At 34.9% G+C, this 22,500-nt stretch overlaps 1 protein-coding gene and 1 pseudogene across 1 annotated transcript in view; one reads left to right on the forward strand and one right to left on the reverse strand.

Moving 5' to 3' along the window:
* The window catches only part of LOC137615339 (uncharacterized), a 244,782-nt gene that overhangs the window by 169,105 nt on the left and 53,177 nt on the right, over positions 1-22,500 (reverse strand). The window lies entirely within an intron of this gene.
* Positions 3,834-22,500, forward strand: part of LOC137615338 (uncharacterized) — a 28,729-nt pseudogene continuing 10,062 nt past the window's right edge.

The following is a 22,500-nucleotide window of genomic DNA, read 5'->3' on the forward strand; positions in this document are numbered from 1 at the left end:
AAAGAACAAATTACAGTTATATCCTGATTATCGTGGTATTGATATGGTTGAACTTTTCTTTAAGTTCTTGATTTATTATGACTCGATCTTACATAGGAAGAAAGTCAAAATCTAATATAGGGTACCTTCCCCATAATCTCAATGACATTCGTCAGGACCTGCAAATAACAGTTGCTATAATAATAATAATAATAATAATAATAATAATAATAATAATAATAATAATAATAATAATAATAATTTGCAATAAACGGCATACGGTGATGATGATAAAGATACACAGTTTGCATATTACCTTAAAGTTTTTAAACTTGAAAATCAAACAAAAATCTACTTGTAAAAATAATAAATGTATTTCTTGATAATCTCGTTACAAAATGATACGTAAAATATTGAATGATAATTTCTTTAAATTTATTCTAAAAAAAAAATCTGACATATCCCAAATCATTATTTCAGCTAAAATACAATTATTTGTATCAAATTCATATATTTTGTTTCAAGGATGATAAACCATATTATTATTATTATCATTATTATTATTATCATCACTAGGTAAGCCACAACCATAGATGGAAAAGCAAGATGCTATAAGCCCAAGGGCTCCAACAGGGAAAAATAGCCCAGTGAGGAAAGGAAATACAGTACATCTACGATATAAGAAGTAATGTACAATTAAAATAAAATATTTTAAAAACATTAACAACGTTGTTACCTTAACTGAAGCTGATCCATTACAAGAACGTCTCTTTCATAAATCGAGTACCATCATACACCATCGATTAAGCGTTAATAGATTATCATTATTGATGGATTTGACACTAAAACTATTATTTCAACAAATCATACGTGAAAAAATATATTCTCTCTCTCTCTCTCTCTCTCTCTCTCTCTCTCTCTCTCCTCGTGAGAAGTTTCGCCGATGACACAAGAATAAGTAGAGAAATTACTTGAGATGAAGATAGGAACTCACTACAAAGAGATCTAAACAAAATATATGAATGGGCGGAGATAAATAGGATGGTATTTAACTCCGATAAATTCGAATCAATAAATTACGGAAACAGAGAAGGAATGGTATATGCATACAATGGGACCTAATAACGAGACAATCACAAACAAGGAAGCAATTAAAAACCTTGGTGTAATGTTAAATAGGAATATGTTATGCAACGACCAAATAGCAACACTGTTGGCTAAATGTAAAGCAAAAATGGGAATGTTATTTAGACACTTTAAAACAAGAAAAGCTGAACACATGATTATGTTTTACAAAACTTATGTACGTAGAACACTCGAGTACTGCAATGTGATATGGTACCATGCACACTACCAAAAGGATATTGCACAAATAGTGTACAAAGGTCCTATACTGCTAGAATAGAAGACGTTAAGGACCTTGACTACTGGGAAAGACTGCAATTTTTAAACTATACAGTCTAGAAAGGTGAAGAGAACGCTATATGATAATACAAGCATGGAAGCAAATAGAAGGAATTACTGAAAACATCATGGAGCTAAAAATACCAGAAAGAGCAAGCCGAGGTAGATTAAAAGTGCCAAAAAATATACCAGGAAAACTAAGGAAGACGCACAGGACATTAATCCACTACGCACCAGCATCGATAATGCAGCGACTATTTAATGTGTTGCCAGCTCATCTAAGAAACATATTAGGAGTGAGCGTAGATGTGTTTAAGAATAAGCTCGATAAATACCTAAGATGCATCCCAGACCAATCAAGACTAGAAGATGCAAAATACACCGGAAGATGCATTAGCACTTCTGGTGGATATACGAGGTGCCTCACACTGAGGGACCTGGGGGAACCCAAACATAGAATAAGGCAATTAAAAAAAAAGGCAATAAGGCATGGTAAGGCTGGCTGGCTCTCTCTCTCTCATCTCTCTCTCTCTCTCTCTCTTCAATGACCTGATGGATTCTAACACCATAACTTTAATGAAAATACTCTCTCTCTCTCTCTCTCTCTCTCTCTCTCTCTCCAATGAGCAGATGGATCTACCACCATACCTGTTAATGAAAATTCTCTCTCTCTCTCTCTCTCTCTCTCTCTCCAATGAGCAGATGATCTACCACCATACCTGTTAATGAAAATTCTCTCTCTCTCTCTCTCTCTCTCTCTCTCTCTCTCCAATGAGCTGATGGATTTAACACCATACCTGTTAATGAAAATTCTCTATCTCTCTCTCTCTCTCTCTCTCTCTCTCTCTCTACAATAAGCAGATGGATCTACCACCATACCTGTTAATGAAAATTCTCTCTCTCTCTCTCTCTCTCTCTCTCTCTCCAATGAGCTGATGGATCTAACACCATAACTTTAAATGAAAATTCTCTCTCTCTCTCTCTCCTCTCTCTCTCTCCTCTCTCTACAATGAGCTGATGGATCTAACACCATAACTTTAATGAAAATTCTCTCTCTCTCTCTCTCTCTCTCTCTCTCTCTTTATATATATATATATATATATACATACTGTATATATATATATACATATCTATATATTATATATACATATATATATATATATACAGTATGTATATATATATATATACAATATATATATATATACAATATATATATATATATATATACAGTATGTATATATATATATACAATATATATATATACAATATATATATATATATATATATACAATATATATATATACAATATAATATATATATATATACAGTATATATATATATATATATACAATATATATACATATACAGTATATATATATATATATATATAAAATGATCACAGAAAACGAGCTCTTCGTCAATAAAAAAAAATACATTGCTGTTAAATGAAACTTAATCTATTATTCCTCAGAGTTATTTCTTCTTAGTAGTACTCCCACGGAGATTAAAAACCAGTTAAATTGCGGGCTTGCTATATCCTCCAGAGTAGAGAAGTCGGTTTCTTTTTGTTAGTCCACCAGGTCATTCTATACTTTAAGAATGTAGGGCCTACCACAAAAATTGTCTTGATACAGATTTCCTTTTTTAAATTAAATCAAAGGTCAAGAAAATACGAACATTCCCCTTTAGAAGAGTAAATGATATTAAAAGATTGGCATTGAGTATCCTAATCATACATGTAGTTGGAAAACGTGTTAGGTATCAAGTTGAATATCTGACAGATTGAAAGACGTTACATAAAAACAGTATGACTTTACAATAATCAAAATATTAACGTTCATCCTCTTCCCTTTAAAAGACGTTGGCCGGAACTCCGGCTAGCAAACAACAGGAGCAGAAGCGAGTGGCAGCAGCTGCATTTAAAAATCGTTCATGGAACATTTGTTCGTGACTTTTTAAAATGCAAGTCGGCATCTTAAGCGACTCCGAAGCGCTTCGAGAAGAGCATACCACGTGTGCGACAGCTGGTACACACATCTGCCTACTAGGCATGTTACCTCCTCTGCCAATGGTGCGTTTCTGGTACCTCCCCCTTTCGTGACGTGCATGGGAAACCGAGCGCCCATTGGTAGAAAACTGGGATCCGCGACGAACATTTCCCAAAGGATAAATAATTTCTGATACGATACGGTCATTTTCATATCTAATCAAATTTTTTAAAAACAAGCGCACTACATTAATATTGCTTAAGAAAAAAGGGTTAACTCAAAAACTGCATTGAAATGACATTACCTGAGTATAGCCACAGATGGCCAGACAAAGCCCACAACAATGTGAAACGCTTTCAGAGATACTCTCCAGATGGTCGTAACATTTTGGGAAAGATCTGTTCAGCATCTGTGAACATCCAGTTGTCATGTGTTTCAGATTGTCATAATACAAGGAGCTCTCGCAGGAGACCAACATACGTGTCCCAACTGGCTTTTAATTTGCCACGTGCAACTGAAACCCCTCCACCCAGGGTCCCCACCCTCCATCGCGTATAATAGTGATAACGAACCCCCTCGAGTCAGTAGTAGTGAGAAAGGCGTCGAAGAGTCAAGACGTATTCGTCCCGTCTCGATAAGCTGATCCCTTCACATCATAGTGGTGCTGGAATGAACTTAATAGTAACTTGGACTAACATTAGCACAATACCAGTGATCTTTCCCGCCCTCAGTGACTTTTTGGGTATTTTCTTATAGAAAGATACTGAAAATATATAACTTAACAACACCGTTAAACTTACGAGCCTGTCTTTTATCGAAAAAAAAGCGAGTTGGAATAAAAAACCCTACAAACGTTGATCTTCCAAGTCCCCCTTGAGTTATCATAAAATGATGAGACCCACGCACGAGGATTTGTCATCTGCCGTTGCAGGTGGTGGTGGAGGAGGAGGAGGCGTTTGAATTGGAGGAGGAGGGATGGGCGTGAATGAGAGAGGGCGCCGCACCCACAGACACCCTCCAAATGGAGAAGTGGAGGCCGAGATGCGCCTCTACTTGGACAAACTGAGGGAGATCGTCCCTCACATCCCAAGGAACAGGAAAGTCACCAGACTGGAACTCATCCCAGCACGTCATCGATTACATCTGCGACTTGCAGCACGCCCTCGAGGACCATCCCGGTCTCAAGGATGAGCCCACAGCAAGACTCTTAACGCCGCCCATGTCTCCAATGTCAGCCCATGGTCTTCTACCACCCACGCAACACCATAACATGGCGCCTATACCCACATTCAACCCCAACAGACAGCCTTTGGGCGTCCTTTCAACGCCCAACATGCTGCAGACACCGGTAAGTCAGATTTTTTCCGTGTTAGTCGAAATTTATTTTTGTAATTATCAAATCAAGATTTTTTATAAATATTCTGCTAAATAATTTCGAGTAATTTTGAGTAAATTGTGGAGATAAAAGTTGGTTGTTGTTGTAGTCTATAAACTGTCAAGTCCCCAAAAAATAATGCTTGGGTCATTTTACATTTCTTAATAACTTTAATATTTTAATGTTTATGGCTACATAATCATAAGTGTAAACTCAATAGTGACTTGAATTACAATACCTGAATTATATACTCCCTGCATGTAAACTTTTCCTTTTACTGCAAACATATCTTACGTATTGGTCATTACCCTGAAATTTTTCATATTTATATTCTAGATTTACAATAGCACACACTCATTATGTATTATGTACAAATATGAAAATTATTAGATTTTGGGAAACATTCTTACGATCATTTTTTTTCGTATTTTGACAACAGTATGCTTTTTTTAATACTTTTTTAGTTTGCTAGTATGTTTCCTCAGTATATTTCCTAAAGTTCCTAAATTTATATAGATATAATCACACTAGCACCCACCGGTGCCTATTTCTATCGCATTTGTACTTCAATTATACCAGGTGTCATGTTGAGCCTTTTTATATGAAACATCTGCACCACGGAACTTGCTATTACCCTTTCAAAATCCCGTTGAAAGTTTTGCCACATTTTTTGTACAGAGAGTGAACGAAATGAGACCAACTAATTTAGACTATATGTAATATCATAGGAATTGGCTTGTAGATCAACTAAGCAACTAACCCGGCAAACGGAATTTGTTTCCATCTCTCATATATATATATATATATATATAAAGATATATATATATATATATATATAAAGATATATATATATATATATATATAAAGATATATATATATATATAAAAGAGATATATATATATATATATAGAGAGAGAGAGAGAGAATGTATATATATATATATATACGTGTGTGTGTCTAGCTCTCTATTTTCTTATCTGAGAGGTCAAATTTATAAAAAAAAAAAATATTTTTCGTTTCTTCTCCATTCCCTCTCGAACACCTATCCTTCGCTTCTTTCTTACTAGAGACAGCAAAAGCCCCTTCTCACTGGTTGTTATAATCTGTAGTCTTCGGTCTAAAGCACGTGTGAGAGACCTAACACCCCCTCCCCCCGTCCGTCCCCCTTCACATATCCCTCTCCACTTATCCGACCTCCTAGCTTGTGACGATGCTGATGCTACCTCTGCTTTTTATATATATCACCCTCATTAGTAGCATTTTTACCTCCACCAAGGAGGTTTATGAAATCAAGTTGGTTAATTTATTTGTCTGTGGACTGGATTACGTCAAAACTATCTCATTAACATTTGGAGATGATCCAGATCCGGATTTGCAATTTTCGCTTTTTTTAAAGTATAACATCAAAAGAAATTGATGACTTTTGACGAAATTTCCACCACAGACGACTCCATTAACCTTTGCCGGAGGTCAGAAATCTGATTGTTCGTTAGAACTATTATTAGTTTTATGATTATTCACTGGTGTATTTTGTGAAACTGCAATATTACCATTTTCTTGTAAACATGGTTACCACCGAATAGCATCCCCTTGTGTGGAAATATTAACACCTTTCGAAGGCAGTGTACTCGAATGCAATTAGAGACCACTCAATTTAGAGCAGCAAACGAATTAACAAATGCATACAAAAACACTGGTAGAAAATAATAATATTACATTGTCTTATACAGTACTATCTCATAAGCTGAGTGAAATAAAAAAGGTATAAAATATCAACATCAGTAACTTAGGTAACTCATATATGCCCTAATGAAAACTAGATTACATGAGTATATATATGTATGTATACACACACACACACACACACATATATATATATATATATATATAAATATATATTATATATATATCATACAGTACATATTAGACTGAGAACCAGTAATAACAACTTCTTTCTTCTTCAAAACCATGATATAAAGAAGGCAACACGATTAGGGTCCAACCTCTCTCTCTCTCTCTCTCTCTCTCTCTCTCTCTCACCACCAAGATATAAAAAGGGGCAGTACGAATCAGGTGTTACACGTCTCACTGCTAGCTGATGGGCCCAGGTGGTAAAGAGCGTGGATAATCCTAACGATAGCGTCTGTCTGTGCTTTTAAATGGAATTTCACCTGTGCCACCTCAGAGGAAAAGGGGATACACCTATCGAAACACAGGATCTCGTATTCTACCGTGCTGCCCATGTATGTGCAATTAATAGGATGCAGGTCACGTAGAATAGGACATGAGGCCTCCTTGAATTGTACTCAGCTGTAGCACGTACCAGTTAAAATTATATAAGTTTATCACTCCAATCACAAACACATACATATACAGTATATATATATATATATGTCTGTGTATATATACACACACACACATATATATATATATATATATACATATATATATAATAGTATATGTGCAAATATACATATATAAATGTGTGCTGTATGTATGCAGGACATATCTATGTATATATTTTACAGAATGCATTTACGTACGTAAGTATAACACACGTATATAGGAATATATAAATACAGACATATATGTATACTGTGTGTATATACACAGTATATATAGGCCTCTATATATATATATATATATATATATTTATTTATTTATATATATAATATAAAATCATACATGGTATATATAGAGTACATGTATGCATATAAATATAGTTCAAACCTCTCATTGGTATTCAATCCTTGTCTCCGTGAATGAAAGGCAAAGGAAGCTAGCAATCAAGCATGTCATCAAAGACCCTAAGTGCTAACTTTATTAAGGTGAGTTTTACCCAACATTCCGACATACCAAGTAACCCAATTGACGTTATTTACTTCAAAATACCCCTAATAAGTCACTGTACGATGAAAATCAACACAATATAAAAATTTCAACCTCAAATTGGGAACGAAAGGCAAGATAAGCTATCAATCATGTCACCAGAGGCTCTAAAAGACTCACCAGATGACTCAATTGATAGCATTTAATTCGAATGAACTCAAATGAGTCCGTCAAGTCTATGATGAGAATCAACACAATGTCGTATTCCACTAAAAATAAATTTCTACCTCACATCGGATCAAAAACCAAGTTTCTAGGCAAGATAGCTATCAATCATGCCATACACACAAACATACATACATACACATAATATATATATATATATATATATATACACATACATATATGCAATATAGCTTATCAGTCACGCTATAACACACAAAACTATATATACACACACATATATATATATATATATATTTATATATAAATATATATATATATATATACACGCAATATAGCTATCAATTATGCTATACACAAACACACACACAAATATATATATATATATATATATATACACACAAAACTGTATATATGGGTGTGTGTACAGAGCATATCTGTATCCACCTGTGCATGCAATGTCTAGCGCAACTAACTCCATCCGACATTCAATGAAGGCGTTGAAAATTGATAAGAGGCAGGTGTCTGCGCACCTGTGGTGCTCTCTCTTTCCGTAGTCAACGGCAACACACCATCTTCCCCTGAATCCAAATAGTTGTGCCTACGTTACCTCTCACCCTAACAGTTTTGAATGGACCAATTACGAGCGGGATGTTTTTACCCAGATACGATAAGCAACTGAAGGAATGTGCAATAATGAAGGAAAATGTGCTAGGTCCAGCAGTCTGTGTTTGTGTGTGTGTTTTCGTGTGTTTGGGCTTTATAATAGTTTGTTATAGTTACCCTCTTTTCTTCTTTCACACCTGGGCATTCATTCTGTTCATAGACAACTTCCTAGCCAATTAAATGATAACCTATTAATTTGTTATAATATGAATGAGAGGAATAATAATAATAACTAATAATAGTAATAATAATAATAATGTTCACCCATTATAACTAATATTATTCATCAATGGTTGACAAGTAAACATGGTCTTGAGATCAATTAAAAAATATTTGAGGAGAGAATTACAGCTTTCGCTTTTATTTTACGTTTGCAGGTCAAAGACTTTCAATAGTGACTACTTAAAGAGCAAATATGTTTTATTTTTTTATTAATATATTACAGACTAATTTCATTCAATAACCACAGCTTGTTTCGTATAAAATATCTTAGACAATTATCGAAATTTTAATTTTTATTTTTCAAACCTTCTGAGGCTGGAGATATATTCCTTTGCTTGCCTAACCACTATAATTGCCGATGTCAGTATCATTGAGATGCAAGTTATACAAATCCAATTTATAAAAACAGAAAAGTGTCGGAATGATTTAATAAAAGTATAAAACTAAGCACTAAAAACGCTTCCCAACTTTCGATATAGGTAATATTTATCATTCCAGAAAATTGAGAGAGAGAGAGAGAGAGAGAGAGAGAGAGAGAGAGAAATATCAAAACAAGGGACTCGCCTTCCTGTTTGGTTCCGGATTGAAAACCTTCATTCAGCGTTCCTGTTTATGAAAGAGCAGCAGTATTGGCGTGTGACTAACAAGCAAGGAGGGGGGGGGGGGGGGTGAACATGCTGCGTTTCATTTTTCACCAAGATATACAATTAAGTTGTTTTGATACACATGAAAGGAGTTTACGTTTCACTCGGAATGTTGCGTGCGGGCCCCAAGGTTGCCAAAACTTTTCGGAGCTGCTCAAGCGCCTGACTTATTAAATCTGGATGTTTACAAGCGCGAACGTTCAGCGAAAGATAAATTATAAACAAGTGGGATGTTAGTGACCGTACCCTAGCGAGTGATGACGTGCCATCTTCTGTCTAGTCTTTCAGCAGAAATGTGGTGAGAAATGGAACGCTGTATAGAATGTACTCGGGGGTAAACATTGCAACGTTTTACTTCAAATGTTTAGTCCGCTTCCAGCATACGAATCGAATGTGAATGCGGTGCAAGTTATTTCAAAGCACGATTCCATGTACAGTATACATTATGTACCAAATTAGTTGAAGTACGGTATGATATGCGTTTTATAACGAACAAATGACAAGGAAAGAAAATGAATTAATTGATCTACAACGACCATATTAAGAAGATAATCATTTATATTCAGTAAAACTAACAAAGAGAAGCAATCCATTTTACACCAATATGGGGAAAGTAACAAACTAACATAAATGAAAAATAAACTTCAAAAATAAATCACAAGAGAGGGAAGGAAACAAGGGCAAAATTCCAAAATCAAAGACAGAACATTAGTAACTCTCTCTCTCTCTCTCTCTCTCTCTCTCTCTCATGAGGAAAGTAACAAACTAACATAAATGAAAAATAAACTTTAAAGATAAATCTCAAGAGAGGGAAGGAAACAAGAGCAAAATTCCAAAATCAAAGACAGGACATTAGTAACTCTCTCTCTCTCTCTCTCTCTCTCTCTCTCTCTCACCCACCTATCACTTCCATCGGCTCACGTATCGATGGTGGTGTTGGTGTCAGTTTGCCGGCTGACATCTGATACCCGCACTTTGTAGGGAAGTAACACCTGCGCTAGAAAAGGTTAAATAGCAGCTAATCGGTTAACCGCACAATGCCTATTGACATTTGGCTGAAAAAACCCATTTATCAAGTATTAAATGGGCGTGGAACACCGAATACAATAGATACGTTGGCTATGTGCCTGTTAACTGAAACATTTGTTTTTAAATGGCATAATGTATTAACTATTCAGTACTTGAATAATTTACATTTTTCCCTTCGAGTGGGGACCTCAGTAGGGTATCACTTAAGTTTCCACGCAAATAAATACCCAATTCCAATTACCATGACACACACACATACACACACACGCACACACACACACACACACATATATATATATATATATATACATATATATATATATATATATATGGATAAATATCAACACAACATCGTGTTCAAATAGAAATAAATTTCTACCTCATACTTGGGATCGAACGCTAGCCCCTTCTAATGAAAGGCCAGGTATATATATATTTATATATATATATATGTGTGTGTGTGTGTGTGTGTGTGTAAATGTATATATATATATATATATATATAAATATATATATACATTTATATATATATATATATATATACACATATACAGTATATAATGTATGTGCGTGCGTGTCTGTCCTAAAGAAGTGTGCTTTAAATGCCCGAAAGCACTAGGTACTAAAATATTCAATTATTTCCTACTGAATTATATATATATATAAATATATATATATATATATATATATATAATTTCCTTGCTGAATCGTTTCGCAAACACCCCTGGTGGTGTTTGTGCTGAAGAAAAAAAAACCTAAAGACTCGTATCCGCCATTCAATTATCAACACCGCTTATAACCGAAAACAACCGACGGGCACGCGCTCAACCCACCCGCACATCATGACCTTGTAACATCTGCTGACGGAGACGGCGCGGCGGCAGGCAGCAGAAGGAGCGGTAGTTCGAAAGCGCCCGTCAGCCAACTGACATTCGAAGATCTCTCACTCAACACCCGGTGTGCTAGTTCGAAGGCTGAGGGGGTGGGGGGGGAGGGTTGTTTCAAATTCAGGAGAGACAATTTCCTCCGTACACTATTGAGCCGTATGCAGTCAGTCGCACGTGGTCGCATTACACCCACAGCAGCAACGGCCGACTCCCTATAATAGCTCTCCCTCCATCCTCCGTAACCCCACTTCAACCCTCCCTCCTTCAACACCTGCACTCTGCCTTTAAGCCTGTCACCAGACTCTCTCTCTCTCTCTCTCTCTCTCTCTCTCTCTCTCTCCATATACATGCACACAATAGTTGACAAGTTAGCATGCACGGTGCATAAAACTTTTCTGTACAAAAATGCATGTTTCGTAGCTTTAAAACATTGAGAGAGAGAGAGAGAGAGAGAGAGAGAGAGAGACTACCACCCTCGCGACACCTCGTTCATGTCACAGCGCCCATTCTGACAGGCCTACGCCTATTCTTAGGAGAAGCCACGCCAACTCTTGCCATTTGGAGAAGGAAAGGGGAAGGCATTTTGGGGGAACGTTAACATTTGGTAAAGCTTTAATTATTCTTTATTGTTACACGACTTTAAAAGCCATATGGGGCGTTAGATTATTGCAATTGTTGACCTCTTGTTGCTATGTTAACAGTCCACCTAAAATTTTTCACAAAACTACATTACAAACCTTCTGTGACAAATAAGTTCCGATAAACAACTTTATAAACTAGACCTAGCCAAGGAAACATGAAATAAAGGAAAAGTTTTTGATATGTAACTTTTGCCTTAGAACTTAGAAACAGATATCCATTTTCTTTGCAGTTGGTAAATTTCAGTCACGCATATTCGCTAGGTAATGTTATTCAAGCACGAACACTTTAGGATTAAGAACTTGAGACTTAAGCTTTGCACAAGTGTGTGTGTGTGTGTGTATGTGATAGATTAACAGAAGGAGCCAAAAGATTCATGGAGTATTTTAGATTTACCATGAAAAGTCGACCTATATTAAAACACCAATTCCATAAACATAAGCCATAAAAGGCGAGTATGGTCATCACAAAATAGAAAATAAAACCTTATGGCCGGATGAAATCTAGTAAAACAAATATAGCCTTACATGTAATCCCTTAACTCCTTCTTACAACTCCCTTAGGACGCGGGAGGAACTTTATTTTGGCGTTGCTTGTACATCTGGGGGAGTAGAGAAGCAGCATATGGCATCTTAATTCTAGGAGTGTGCCTTTGTATGAGTAAGATCCCCAGGGGAGCTTTCTGCCCTTCCCCAGCTGTTTTACTTAGCCTAGTTCATTGGGGGAGGGTGAGACTCAAGTCCCAGTCATAAGGAAGCCATTCGTTCAACTTTATGGATACCGAGTTGTTTTTGAGTATTTAAAGATTTTTTTTCTTATGGATTTTCAAATACATAAAATAACTCAAAATATTTATAATATTCAATAAGAACATACTATTAATTTTGGAGATGAAAAAGAACGCCTTGCAGATAAAGAAAAGAATATAAAAATGTTGCTGGTTGGAAAAAAAAGGTAGTGATTGATTAGACATTCAGGTGGTTGGTAGCAAATGAGTTGTAAGCTGGTAAACAATAAATGATGCCAGTCATATAATGTATCACACATAAAGATCCCTGCAAAATATTTGGAAGAGGAGAGTTTTGTTCAAAAAATTACAAAAATTTCTTGTTTGGTATAAATGGTGGCTTGTTAGTGAAAGATAACACATGGGAAAAAAAGAGAAGACAATGAAAGTGTGATATACCAGGTAGAAAGGAATAGCCTGTGCAAATGGCATGGTGCAAACAGTGGTGAGTTTCGGGTTGTCAATACCTCTATTATCATTACTATAAAAAGCCAAGTCACATCCATAGTTGAAAATTAAGAATGCTACAAGGCCGAGGGCACAAATACAAATAAGCAGAGAAGTAAACAATTTACTATAAAACAGGAATGAAAAAAAATATTAACAACGAAAAATTAATAAGTATTATCAAAGATAAACTACGAAAAGTAGTATACCAGTATGTGTAAAACTCAGTATACTGTATACTATGTTCACTGATGCTGCCTGCTTAACCAGTGAACTCAAGTCTGGATGAATGACTAAAACCAAGAAAAGGCAGATGCTTAAAGCACATAATCGAGTTGAATATCCATTGGGCAGAGCACGGAGATAACAACTTCACTTTTATTAATACTATACTAGTTGCTGAACGGGTTATTGTCAGGTCCCTCTAACACCTAATAGCACCCCCCCCCCCCCTTCCTCTAATGGATAAAAAGCTGTATGACTGGAAATATATACAATACTATACGTATAGTAATCCTCGCCGGATCTCAATTTGCCTATCGCTTCTTCACTACACAGCGGATTTATAAACATATGTATATCTATATCGTGGACTCCACTTTATATCGTCGGTTTCTGAAGGCACATAAGCTTTTATATTTTTCATATTTTATTATTCTTTTATAATAGTAATTATTGGAATTAAAATTAACAAAGTGAATTACAGTAATACCACATATCCTCATGTGACACTTGCAATCTACCATAATGGGCATGCAACAAATTTTCCTCCATAAAACATAATTTTATCATGTATCTCGTGTATTATGCAAGTTCCTTTATTTAGTTTTAATAAACTAACATCTTACCTCTGCCTCTTTATCCCAACTTCTAATTCAATTAGTTTAAAAGGCAAAAAGATGATGAATGAGGTATCATAACGACCAAAAAAAAGGAGCTTCGTTGTTATCAATAACTAATTTGGCTAACAACAGCTGTTTTGCTTGCATTTCAACAATAGTAAACAATTACCATACCATACTTGTAACATTAAATAGAACATTATTATCTAAAGACTCAGAAGAAAACTGTATATGGTAAACTAAAAATGATAGCTAAAGTACAGTAATAACCGTCGCATTTAACCAATTTGCCTTATAAGTGAATATTACTGTACATACATTAATAAATACAGTTAAATGAAAAATTAGTGTTATTAATGTTTGGTCATTGGTGTAACTTGGCCAATCAGTACATAAGTAAATTAGTGCTCAGATTTAATTCTTTTAATTCTACACATAAGGATATGTCTACAGTAAAGGGAAGTTTTGGCTTAAAAAGTGTTTTTAAGTTTATAACGGGATTATAAGTGTCATGTTGGTTTATAAAAGCTTAAATTTATGGAGAAAGTAGAAAGTATGAAAATTTAAAAAATAATGAAATATAATACAGGTATGAAATAGGATTCTCCATGTACTTCGCAGTTTTTCTGCTATCGCATGGGGGGGGGGGGTTACTGGACCGGAAAATCCGCAATAGCTGAGGGAATACTGTACTGTATACATAGCATGTTATTTGCATAGTCTATACAATAAAAACCTATTCCCTACATGTACTAAAGACCCAAGGGTTCTACACGTATTTTTTAAGTAACACCATGAAAACGTAATCAAACTTAGGTCTCGGCAATTACACCTCAAACCTTATACAGTTGTGATATGGAGCAATAGTTTTCTAGTCAATTACCCGTCAATAATAATCTACCTAATACAGTATATATAGGTTACTCTCAAATATAAAGCACCTTAAAATCTGAATTTATTGAAATCCCTGTGTCCTAATGTACAGTATAGTATACTGTACTGTACATTAAATTTACAATGGGATAAATTTTTGCAGTTATTTTTATACAAAACTGCCTAGCTGGAAATCTATGGACCTAGCCTATAATACCTTAAGCCCTTTATACCTCTGACAAATTTGGATACATCCTAACCTAACCTAGGGAACAGCGTACTATACGAACTAAAATGACCAACATCAATCTTAGAAGTTCTTCAGATCGTAACTGAACCGAAGAAGTTTCATGTTATATGTATGGATTTATAGGGTGTCTAAATGCTTTGTTGATGTTTTATTAATAGAGTATATTTACCCATACAGTACACATCAATCTTTAATAACATGTTCAAGCTTCCTTCCCATGGTGTGGAAAGAACTTGGTCTCCGGCAATGACAACAGACCAAGCATCTGTAAAACTGATCAGTCACATGAAACAGAAAATGTGCATCACTTGAAAATTAATTTTCATAATTTAGTAATAAGATAAACTTTTAGAAACAAAAGTGATTCTTTCTAAAAGTACATCAGGATCTTATCATTCTTCTGGAGCTAAAGGTTAATAAATTTATTCAAAGTACAAAAATAATCAATTGAAAAGTAATATACGCATTGCAGCACACTACGCTCGCTAGGGAAGGGTTAGCAGGCTACTTTTACACCGTAGGTTAGGTTAGAATGCATTTTAGGATTTCACTAGTTGTGTTTTCCATACGAAAAGGAAACTTTTACAATATCTCTAAAATTACTGTATGTACCTATAGTAAAAATGATGCTATATAGTTAAAAATTAGGATATAAACTTAGGAAACTACCTTTTTAATTTAGATAGGCTATACTGTTCAAACCTAACCCAAAAATTTACCGGCCTAGCTTTGAATAGTTATGCAAACCACAAAAGAAAAATATTCATCTGAATTTCAAAGATGGCATTTTGCGTCAAGTTAGGTTAGGAGTACAGTTTAGGAGCCTGAGTCCCAAACCAGAGGTTACCCAGACCAAATCAACAAGGATGCAGCAACTACACACATGCAGTTTGTGTAAATAACCACTGAAAACTTTTTGTTGCCCTCTTTTAATACTTTCTATGCTTTCAGAATGCAAAGGGAAATTGTTTAATGCACAGTTAATGTTTCCACAATAGGCCTAGTTGGAACAGGGTAATTTCAAGCTTTTGACACCAACACCAGTAACTAAGTTAGGTTAAGATATCTCCAATTTGAAATGTGTGCCAACAATTTGTTTTCTAATCCCTGTGCAACTATTTTGTAGTCTAACATATTACTTACATGGTAAGGGCTAAAATAATAAGAAAAAAAGATTTGTTTTACCATTATTTATTGTTTCCCCACCCTAAACATCCAGTTCCCACTGTGGCCCCTGTTGCAGGCGGATATATTAGGGTATATTTCACTAGTGATTTACTGGCGGTGAAAATAATGTCATTTTCGAATAAAATAAGAGTTTTTCTATAGGAAAAACCTTTTCTTTAACCAGAAAATGTTGCCCCGTCCTTAACTATAATAAAACCTATTATGGCTCTTAGGCTAGGTCTAGGCCTGTGAGCCACTGATACTCAACATGTCAACTGTTTGCTATTAAAAATCACTTTGTAAACTAAACTAAAGCAAAAGTGGTTATTGGTTATGCATACATGTAATATTCTAACCACAAATAACACTACTGTACATATAAAGATTCTTCAACATTATACATGCTGCTTTCAGCAATATACCATATACCTTATTCGAACAAGCCAACTCACCAAGTTTTGAAGTTGGCAACCCATGCTCTTTAAAATTCGGTCATATATTTAGCAATGGAAAGTATGATGCAATGCCTGTAGCCTAATACATACCTTACAGGACAGTGTACGAATCTTCATGCACCATAGGCTGGGGCAATCACTGGTAGCTTCGAAATGATTACGTTACTTTAGCTCGCGTTACCCATTATTAAGTAAATTAAAAGAGACATATAGTTATTAATCACACAATTATGAGAATATTCGTATAAACCCGTACGCAATACGATAGAATACGAGATTATATCTCTTTACGTTACGAGACACTATCACAGGGATCACACTCGAACACTGCCAAACCCTCAAATGTTTACAATTACACATGCGCGTCAGTTTCGTTCATTACAATAATAGGCTGCAAAAATGTCTGTGTGCTATTAATAAAAGAAAAAAATAAGTGTGTGTGAAGTTTAATAGCATCAAACAGATTTACAAAAAATAGTTATACAGACTTTCTTTCTAAAATTGATTTACATTTAAAGATAAAGTCGTATATCTCCCACACTGATATACAGATTCATACTAAACGGTGCCATTTTACTTCAACTATTTCGCAGCCCTTGGTCCAATTCATCTTCAATTTCTAATATTCAAGTCATGACAATTAATCTTAATATTAGAGACTCGATACTTAGTCACTCCGAACCTACCTACCTACCTACTTACTTTATTTTTGTTTCTTTTACATATATACAGCAATAGAAGCCTACTCTCTACATGACCTTCAGTCATGTTATCATATGCATTCCAAAGCATTCAACATTTCCCCTTATCAGTCGAGTCATGCTATCTGAATATTGAAAGGAAAATAAATGAATGATTTAAACTATGAGAATTAAGCAAGGAGTGCGGTTCACCGACGTCAAAATGAGACAGCAGTTGCGTAATGATGATTCAAACCATATGTCTTGCTTACACGAAACTACTGTACATGCAAATATATAAAATAACGACAGTAAGACGTGGAAGCAACGTCGTTAATTCACTCCACAAATGTATTGTTTATCTGCGGTTATAGCATAGGACGCCCACCATCAACTAAAACATAATTCAAACCCAAGTATTTGTTCAAAGTAGCCACGCAAGTTACTTGAAGAGAATCTTAGTGATAATATATTGTTATTAGCCTAAATAGTAATTATCATTATTATTATTATTATTATTATTATTATTATTATTATTATTATTATTATTAATTGCTAAGCTACAACCCTAGTTGGAAAAGCAGGGTGCTATAAGCCCTGGGGCTCCAACAGAGAAAATAGCCCAGTGAGGAAAGGAAACAAGGAACAATAAACTATATAAAGAACAATAACATTAAAATAAATATTCCCTAAATAAACTATAAAAATTTAACAAAAACAAGAGGAAGAGAATACTGTATATATAAAGATATCAGAAGTTGGCAAGAGGAAATAACGAAAATGAAAAATAATGCTAACAGATAAACTCATTATTGTCCAAATCATTCAATAAGGTTTCGCGAATTGAAGTTCACGACCGTATTCATACCACTGACATTTAAATGCCGCAGGTGAAAGAAATTTTACCCTATGGTTTGCACAACTGCACTGATATGAACATCAGTTGAACAAACCGATCGTATATAATGTATTTTTTTTAACCTATAGGTGCTTACATTTCGAATAGTATAGTGGAATGTATACTAGAAATCAAAGGATGCTCAGGTGTTGAATAAGAAATTATCTTGACGATTTCATATCAACTTTGTTAAGCAAAAAGCAATATTTAAAACACTTCCAGATATATGCAGTAAATACAACAGCTACTACAAACTACTACTACCACTACTACTACTACTACTACTACTACTAATAATAATAATAATAATAATAATAATAATAATAATAATAATAATTACTGCTGAAGCTTTTGTTAGCTTTGCTCAAAACAAGAAATAAAGTGAAATCCCTGGCCATTAGCCTGAACTGAACCAGCGGGTTGGAATCATTGAAATTATAATTACATCACTGAATGGCCTCCCAGACCCCATCGTTGGTGCACACCCATTGTCACCACACACAGTACTCACCTGGGGAGTTTAAATCATCACCTGGGTGATGTGGGGCGAGAAGACGTTTACCCTTGAGAGAGAGAGAGAGAGAGAGAGAGAGAGAGAGAGAGATCAGAAGGTATTTAGCCTTCTGCCTACAACCTCTTATCCCTCCCGCGCATTTAAACCATACCCCACCCCCCCCGCCCCCTTCGACCCCAGCACCTCCACCGTCCCCGGAGCGTTTCTTCTGCAGCTGGTGTGTCTTTGCTTTCTTCCTCCTTCTTCTTCTTCTTGTCCAGCTGCTGCCGCTGCATGTGCTGCCCTTCACACTGTTGCTGTTTCTGTACTACACAGCAGCAGATGTTCTCGCGGCCACTGGCGACGACGTTAAGACAGCTGTTTGTCTGTCCGTTCGCCTTCCTTGTATATGCTTGAGTTTGTGGTGATGTGGTAACGAACTTACTGGCTGTTTGTTTGTCATATGGTGTTCAAGTCTTGGGCTGCGTTTGTGTGTGTGACGATGTTTCTGCTGAACAAGAAAATCCTTTCATTTCATTATGCGATCACAGCTTTTAAGTATTATTGTTTAGTCATGGTTTTGTTACAAATAAATTTCTTTCTTATGAGTTAGTAATATATATATATATATATATATATACATATATATATATATATGTATATTTATATTTATGTATATATACATATATATATATATATGTATATATATATATATATATATACAGTATATGTATATATACAATATATATATATATATATATATTGTATATATATATATATATAGAGAGAGAGAGAGAGAGAGAGAGAGAGCCTTATCTTGTCACCATTGCAGCATTATGCTCACTCGACATTTCTCCTAATCGTCATTGCAGACAGGTCAAAAATTTCAACATTGATTTCTTCCATGATTTAACGATTCATTCTGCTTAGTTGCATCTGCGTATTTTTTTTCTCATTACATCAGTCCTATAAAGAGATACATTGCCCCATTATCATGTAGTTACATATTTTTAATTGCCAATGGATTCAAGATTGGATTTTGATCCAGGAGATAAAACTGGTTATGTCCTTTTAAAGATATATATAATAAGAAAATAGAAGGTTTTGAGTATTACCTCGTCCCACTTTAAACCATTTCAGCGGTTAGCAATCTTGCCTCGCCAGCTGGAGACGAATTTGATCACAAAGGGTGACGTTTTAGGTCAGGTTCTTGAAAAGATCATTGTCTCAGTTGACCCTGCACTAGATATTGTACCTGGTACTTAGTCAATTATGGTGGGCCATACGCTAGGCTGGATAGTGTAAGAACAAACATATATTCAATTGTACCTTACACTGAAAAGATGGTAATATAAGAGGGAGTCGAGAAGAATATTCCCAACCTTAGTTGCGTGAAATATAATACGTCACAAGAATCGGACAAGGTACATATCTAAATTCTCCAAACTTTTATAGGATCCGTGGGGGAAGAGTCAATCCCCGGGTTGGAAGACGGAAAATTTAACCTTGAAGTTTATAACCCGTATACAATCATTGTTATACAAATGCAGATACTGAATATGTTTACATAACATTCTACACACATAGGTATATCATATGTATATATATATATATATATATAGATATATATACAGTATATATATATATATATATATATACACAGTATATATACTGTATATATATTTATTTATTTATTTATATATCTAAACATATATATAATATATTATATAATCAGACATAATATATGTGTATATATATAATATATATATATAATATATATATATATATATATATATACATATATATATATATACATATATATAATATATACATACATGACATATATATATATATATATATATTTATATATACATATATTATATATATATATATATATATATGTATATATATATATATATATATTGCGTGTGTGTGTGTGTTCTCTCGCCTACTGTTTCCCTCTTCCCCATTCATCTTTGGCAGCAACCCATTCTTCCCCCTCCCCCCGCCATCCCCATTCTCCAAGACGGTTCGGGTGGGGCTGATGTGTGTGTGTGGGTGTTTAGTGTAGCTTATCCACTCACACCTGGCCCGGCACACCTGGTCTTGGATCCACATGTCTGACGCTCTCCTCGAACGCAAGAACTTACACACACACATACACACATACACACACACACACTTGGGCAACACCTTTGCGCGCTCGAATCTTTCTTCGCTTCATTACCCATGGCTGCTTGCACCAATTATTGCCTTCTTCGTTCTTAATTTTCTCTCTCTCTCTCTCTCTCTCTCTCTCTCTGCGACTGTAACTTTTCAGTTACTTTTTTTCTAGATTTCTCTTTACTTTTGTCTTAATCTGTCCACGCATTTAATAGTTTTGGTGTGTTTTTTTTTTTATTTTTGTTCGCCGAATAAATTATCCGTGATGTAAAGTTTGGTCCATTTATTTTTCATAGTAAAAGAATATACACGCGACCTGCAAATAAAATTAATGTGAAACCAATTAAGTTTTCATATATTTTCTATAATAACTCAGAAAATACTATGATAATGATTACTTGTATTGTTGTTGTTGTTGTTGTTGTTCTTGCTCTTGTTGTAAAATTGTGATATTCAAACAACCGTAAGTTATAAAAAAAATCAAAATTAAAAAAAAACGAACGAGCACTAAACAGGGCTCAAAAAACGTTAGGTCTCCTTTCCTAACCGAAAAACAGAAAGGAACAGCTGAGGTAACAGAAAGAGGAAAAGAAAAAGGAGTTCGGTCGGAAGTGTAAGTCAGCTGTGCTTACAGGAAGGAAGGAAGGAAAGAGGGAAGGAAGGAAGGGAAAGGATCAATGACTGTGCCGGGCTGTATGGGTGAGCAAATACTTCCCCCAAATATATACCTTAGCAGCTGATAATATTATTCTCAGGCGTCGAGGGATGGCAGCAGACCTCCTTGAACTACGGATTTAGGTTGTTAGCTTAGCTTCGAAATGCGTGCAGTTGCGTATGTATGTGTATATATATATATATATATATGTATATATGAATATGTGTATATATATATATATATATCAGCCGTAACTAGTCCATTGCAGGACAAAATCTTCAAACATGTCCTTATATATATATATATGTATATATATATATATATACATATATATATATATATATATATTTATATATATACATATATGTGTATATATATATATATATATATAATAACCAGTATATCTGTGGATGTATGTGAGTTTATATATATGGATGTATATGAATATATTTGCACATATGTACAATAAACACACACATACATAAAAATATATTCCTAAATAGTTTGTGTGCATGTGCAAAAAAGAAACATGCATGCTGTACAGTAATCCTCATTTTGCACCAAACATGTTTTGGACGTGAATTAATTTAAACTTGAAAAATAATCGAGGAGGCTCTCTCTCTCTCTCTCTCTCTCTCTCTCTCTCTCGTGTATCGGCGGTTGACAGATGATGATCAACCAAGACGGACGGCATATGCCATCTAACAGAACCCCCCCCCCCCCTTCAGAATTGCGATGTGCACATGGTACCCTAAATGAGCATATTAACCACATTGTACCCCTTGGGAGGCGGCACATAGCCACATGGCGCAAGTCTTGTCTCTTAGGCTCTCCAACTTAAGGTCTTATTATAAAAGAGTAGTAGCTACAATGTTGGGCTTTCAGATTAATAATTTTTTTTATAGTTTAGGTGGATTTCCTTAAGCGTTCAAATGTGTGTGTGTC

Source organism: Palaemon carinicauda, chromosome 21 (genome assembly GCF_036898095.1).
Source record: "Palaemon carinicauda isolate YSFRI2023 chromosome 21, ASM3689809v2, whole genome shotgun sequence".
NCBI lineage: Eukaryota > Metazoa > Arthropoda > Malacostraca > Decapoda > Palaemonidae > Palaemon > Palaemon carinicauda.